The sequence below is a fragment of the Cupressus sempervirens genome, chromosome 1 (assembly GCF_028749045.1).
Source record: "Cupressus sempervirens isolate cs-2001-9-10 chromosome 1, ASM2874904v1, whole genome shotgun sequence".
NCBI lineage: Eukaryota > Viridiplantae > Streptophyta > Pinopsida > Cupressales > Cupressaceae > Cupressus > Cupressus sempervirens.
In genome coordinates this window covers 170704549-170711069 of record NC_143118.1, presented here as the reverse complement: position 1 = coordinate 170711069, position 6521 = coordinate 170704549, and positions in this window count along the sequence as shown.

Here is a 6521-nt window from a genome sequence, read left to right as displayed (position 1 = left end):
TACATGGTTTGTCTAAGACTACTGTTTCAGATAGAGATACTAAGTTTACTGGTTATTTATGAAAGACACTTTAGAGGAAGCTGAATACAGAGTTGAAGTTTAGTTCTACATTTCATCTGCAAACAGATGGACAAACTAAGGTTGTGAACATAAGTTTGGGTGAATTGTTGAGATGTTTGGTTGGGGATAAACCAACTAATTGGGATTTTGTTTTGGCATAAACAGAGTTTGTGTATAAAAATTTTGTGATTAGGACCACTAAGAATACACCTTTTGAGATTGTTACTAGAACAAATCCTAAGGTGACTACTAAATTAAGGGGTTTGACTACTAAGGTAAAAAGAAGTGTTGAAGGTAAGGAATTTGTAGATTTCATGAAGACATTACATGAGGAAGTGAAAGACAATTTGGAAAATAGTAATTTGAAATACCAATAGAGAGCAGATACGAGAAAGACTCATAAATCTTTTTAGGTTAGAGATGTTAGGATTAACCACGAACATAAATAACAATTACATGCAAATATAACAAATATTTGAAAAAAAAATACACATAAGAGAACACAATACATGAATATTTAACGTGGTTCACCAATCCCTGGGCTACATCCACCAACAATAAGTCCAATATTATTATTATCTAGTGATTATAATTCAAAATCTCTTACAACTCAAACCACTACAATAAGCTACAATATCACCATTACATTATGACATCCCTAACCCTGAGCCTTTTTATACAAGCTTTTTACCGCTTACAAAATTAGGGCTAGAATAAGTCATCCAATAGAAAAATAAAAATTGATACCCTTTACAATATAAGGTCATTTTGAGCTTCAGGGGCATTGCCCTAAGACCCCATAGGGGTGCTACCCCCAAACCCCTATAGAAATAATACAGGGAGCAAGTACACCAAATAAACCTTTGAGTCTAATTAAGCTCCACATCATAACAAGAGACAAGGTTATGATTCATTTGAAGAAGAAAACACTTTTAGTTGGTAAGTATAGTAAGTTGAAGATGAAGAAATTTGGTCCATCTAATATCTTGAAAAAGTTTGATAGTGGAAATGCTTTTGAAGTGGAGTTACCAAAAGGTATGTATATTTCACCAATATTCAATATCATAGATATCTTTGAGTATTTTGAATCAAATGATGAATTGAAAAACAACCCTGATTATCCTAAGAAGAAGACATAAAACATTGATAAGATCTTAAATAGTAGAATAAGCAAGAGTACTAGAGGAAAAGACTACATGGAATACCTAGTTTAATGGATAGATAAACCAGTTGAAGATAGTTCATGGATTACACAAGCTAAGTTAGATCTTTATGATTTAGGTCATAATCTCAACAATGCTTGATGTGGACAACAATTCTTTACTAACCCCAAGTGCCTGATGTAGGAGCATCTTGGGTCATTAAGAAATCTTATAGCAACCAAAAATATTTCTTGTTTCCTTTTCCAGTCTTTTTTTCACGAAGTAGTCATTGTTGCTTTTTGATTCAGGTTGTGCAGACTGGGTATCATGGCAAGGACCTATTCTAGATCCTTTTCCTAAGTGCTCATACTTTGAGGTTTCATATTCTTTGAGTTATGTGCCATTATTTTTGTTCTCTATTTCCTATAATTTTCATCCAGCAAGGCATGGTATTTCTATTTGTGTAGTTTCCTATAATGACATGACATCTTGCATAGTGTGGACCTACCCTTAAGAGTGTGTGATCTTGTGTTGTACTTTGCTTGGATTTTAGTTTACTCTTGCAAAAATACACCTATAAATTAAATGCTTGACTAGCTGACTTGTGGCTTAGCTAGCTATATAAGAAGCTTGGTTAGATGTAGGAAAGGCAATTAACTTAGAGCAAAGAAGAAAGAGATGGAAAATTGAATATTTATTTCATAATATTTATTTGTCTAAGGCTACAACCCATAAGGTCTCACAAATAGGCATGTTTCTTTCTTTATATGTTAAGTGAAATAATTATACCTATTAAATGTTGTATATGGCCTATTGTTCCTCATTGTATATTTGATTAAAGCTTATATGTGTAACTTTGAGTAGGGGGTGTTTGTAGGTTTAAGTTGGGTTTATTCCATTTTACTCTAACCAAAATCCTTCCTTGCAGTATTATGCCACAACTGTACATCCTCAACTTTAGCAAACAAACATGTATTAATAGTAGGATCAAGATAAAATAAATTACCTTTTTGTTTTCTCTCTAGTTCTAATCATATTTCCTTCATCATCATAGATTTTGACTTTTCTATTATGAAACTCTAGCTTGTGACCTATATTGTTCAACTGAGAAACACTGAAAAGATTATACTTTAGTCTTTGTACCTAATATACATCATCACATCTGATTTATCATTCAACATTGATGATCCTCTACCTTTCACTAGACATGGAACATTATTACCTAACTTAACATTTCCACTATCATCAATTTCTTCAAATTTGTCAAACTTACTTATATCACCAATCATGTGATGTGAGCATTTGTTATGTATGATCCATGCCTCATTCTTACTAACACATGAAATAAGGGTTTTTTTACTCCCATACCTTTCTCCACTGGGATCTTCCTTAATAGCAACATACACCATCTCAATTGCTTCTTTCTCATCATCAGAACTAGACTAGGTGTGTTCTTCTTAAGCAATGCAACATGACTTATTTCATTTATCTTTCTAGTTATTGTTCTTCCTATACTTTTGATCTTTCTTATCATTTTTGTCACTCTTGCTCCATTAGGACACTTAGCTGCAAAATGACCAACTTCATTGCACTTAAAATAGACCAGGGGTATTTTACCTTTGAATTTATCTTTTCCTCTTAATAATCTCCTTGCAATTAATGCTTCAATATCATCTATATCTCCTTAAGATTTAGATTCAGTTTCACCTTTACTACTCTTCTCTTTCTTTGAACTACTAATGGTTAGTGAAGACTTAAAATAATTTCCAAGTGTAACCATACTGTTATCATAATTGCTCAACTCAAATGTAGTCAACCGACCAACTAAACCATCAAGTGTCAAATCAATGCCAGTCATCACTCTAACTTATTGAATTATAGAGATTTTTATAACATAAATGAGTAGAAGATTTCTAAGAACCTTAATTACAATACCAAAATAACTAATAAATCCTCTATCAACTCTGATTGCACTTGCTAATTCTTTGATTTGATTCACATACTATGCAAAATTCTCACCTTCTTTCATTCTCATGTCATCATACTTGCCTCTTAGACTTTCTACTTTATCTCTCAGCATATTTGGATCTCCATCGTGTACAAGTGCTAGTTTGTCCCACATTTGTTTAGCATTATCACAATTCTTGACATCATCAAACTCAAGATCATTTAGGGTAGATGCAATTTCAATCATCAAACTATTATGATCTTTCTTCTTAGTCATTTTTTCCAAGGTCATAAGAAGGGTTGTTGTAGTGTATTCATTATCCAGCTAGTATGTAGCATTGTCACCAATTCCAGATAGGTATAGTCTCATTCTATGTTCCCATGAGGAGAAATTCTCCTTGTTCAACTTTGGTACCTCTCACTTATACATCTTCAGATCTTTAGCTCAAGCTCCTTCAAACTTCTCCCTCTATGTATTGTGCTCTAATACCAATTATTAGATAACTTGGGGGGGTGTGAATCAATTATGTCTAGTTATCCTTGCCTATTCAGATCTTTGTTCTGCTTTGTCTTCTTCTGTCTGCGATCTTTGTTTGGATAATTCATTTCTTCACACTTTCATTTTTCCCTAACTTTGCTTGATCTTCCTTTTGCTCTACTTGGTACACCTTGTTTCTTTCCTTCTCTTCCTCTCTATCAATAATTCACTTACATTTTGTTAGCATGAATGTGGATGATATTCCTTTGAGGGAGTATCCTAAGCATTGGTGAGCATGTGGCATTATTGACATGTTGCATTCATGATTGTATTTTTCATTGATGTCAACATAGCAATAAGTCTATGAAGACTAGTAGAGTAGCATATAGAGATCAAGGTTGTATGGATAGAGGTTTGGTGTTTTGGTGATGTGCGGATAAGGACATGTTCCACACTATGTCTTGACGATGAGGTTAAATGTGCATAACATAAGTCAAAGATATACATAACTTCTAAGTGATTTACAGAGAGCAGTGTAAAGATAGAGTGATTGTTAATCAGTTTATGATAATTGCATTATATCTTCTAAGAGATATAATTTGGAGATGTGTAGTTAGATAGTAATAGAAGAAAGTTTGATAGTGATGTCAGTGAATGCACAAGCCCTAGTATCACATGTGTGATAAGTTGTATAGACTGTGGGCTGATAGTGCTATTGTAATTGTGAAATAATTAATTATCTTAATATAATTAATTGGGAAAGCCTCAAAGCTAACTCAAGGAATTATTTTAAAGATATGGTATAAAGAAAAGATGTATTCCTTATTTGTAAAGTGTGTAATCAATTTATAGAATGCAAAGTAATCAAGGAAGTGTAAAAAGGAGCAAAGTGTTTGGTGAATGTGAGTAAGCGATCTAAGAGATTATTGGATGCAAAGTTTGTGATTTGGTATTAAGATCAGAAGGAGAATAAGTCTAGTTGATTGGATAGAGAAAGAGGAAGGAGTTGTATAGTTCAATTCTATTATTCTACAAGGAATAATACAAAGACCATTTGGATAGTGGGCTCATTAGTCTTTCCCTTGAAGCTATTTGGATAGTGGGTCCATCTACCTTCTACAACTTCTAACAGGGTTGGCACAATTCCTAACAAGGCTAGAAACTCCTAATAAGGATTCAAAGTTTCCTGATAGGGACTAATATGTATTGAATGTTTTCATAGACTCCTAATAGGGTTTATCCTCTAACAAGGAATATTTATATTAGTACATCATTCCCCACTGAGGTTTTCCCTCTAATCAAGGGTTTTCCTAGTTAACATATTTGGTGTTATTGTGCATGAGTATCTTGTTGTGGTTTTTTATTATATTTTTCATATGGATAATTTGATGAGGTTGATAATTGTGATAATATTTGCATAACTAATTCACCCCCCCTCTTAGTTATATTGGTGGACTATATGTTCTAACAATTGGTATCAGAGATTCAAGTCCTTGAAGAGAAAGCTTCACAGCTTTGGGAGATCAATAGTGAGTCATTGGAGAAAGGGTAGTCTTAAGTTTGATGGAGTTAACTATAAAAGCTGGAAAGAGAAGTTGAAGACTCATATGTTTTTTATGGCTCCAGGATATTGGATTTTGACAAAACATGGAAAAATGGTTGTGGAAGAAGAAAAACTTGAACAATGCAGTGAAGTACAAAGAGATATGTTCATGTGCAATATGAGAGCTAGAGAAGCTTTATTGATAGCTCTTCCTAAGAATGAATACAATTAGGTAAAGTTTTTATAAATGTCTCATGAGATTTGGAAAGCATTAGAATCTACTTTTGAAGGTGATACACATACAAAAAGGATAAGATTGCAAAATCGGATATGTTTGTTTCAAGATGCTAAAATGATGGAAGATGAATCCATAAGAAGCTATGTTGGTAGGATATCTAAGTCTTTTGCAAGAATCAAATTATATGGTGGAACCAAGGAAGAAGATGAGGTTGTATGGAAGATCTTGAAAACTTTGACACCACCATTCAAGAAAGTAGCACAGATGATTGACCTATTGATACCTTGTACTGAGAAGTTTTCCAAGGAAACTTTTCTTGGAATATTGGAAGTAGAAAAAGTAGGTTTGAGATAGTTTGGAGAATTGACAAGAGTTGAAACAACTTTTAGTGCTTTAAGTGTTTGACCAATTTTGTCTAGAAGTGTGAGCACACATGGAGATTTTGCAAGAAGTAGTAGAAATAGATTTGATGAAGATAGGAAGATTGAAGAAGGTATAACCCTTCTTGTAAGAAGAGAACCACATGGTAAGAATACCTTTAAATGTTGGACTTGTAATGAATTTGGTCATTATGCATCTAAATATCCTAAAAGATAGAAAAAGTATAAAGGAAAGTTTAAGCCTAGAAGACCTAGAAATTGTTTGTATGCAAATAAAGATGAAGAATCTGATGAAAAAGTTCAATGTGAAAGTGACGATGAACTAGGATTTTTAGCTATCAAAGAAGATGATCTTGACAAAGAAATTAGAGAGGAAAAGGCTCTAGTTTCCCAAGTTGAAATTAAATTTGATTGGATAATAGACAATGGATGTTTGCATCACATGACTGGTGATATGAACAAGTTTGTTAAATTCAGGAATCATGATGGAGGTATTGTCAGAGTTGGTAACAATGCAACCTATCACATTACAGGGATATGATCTATTAATCTTGATGGAAAGACTAACATTGATGATGTTTACTTTATTAATGGATTAAAGCATAACTTGTTGAGTGTTGGACAATTGGTGGATAAAGGTTATCAGTTGCAATTCACATAAAAGATGTGCATTATCAAAGATAAAGATGGTAAGCTGATTGGAACATGAACAAGGTCCAGAGGTAATGTATTT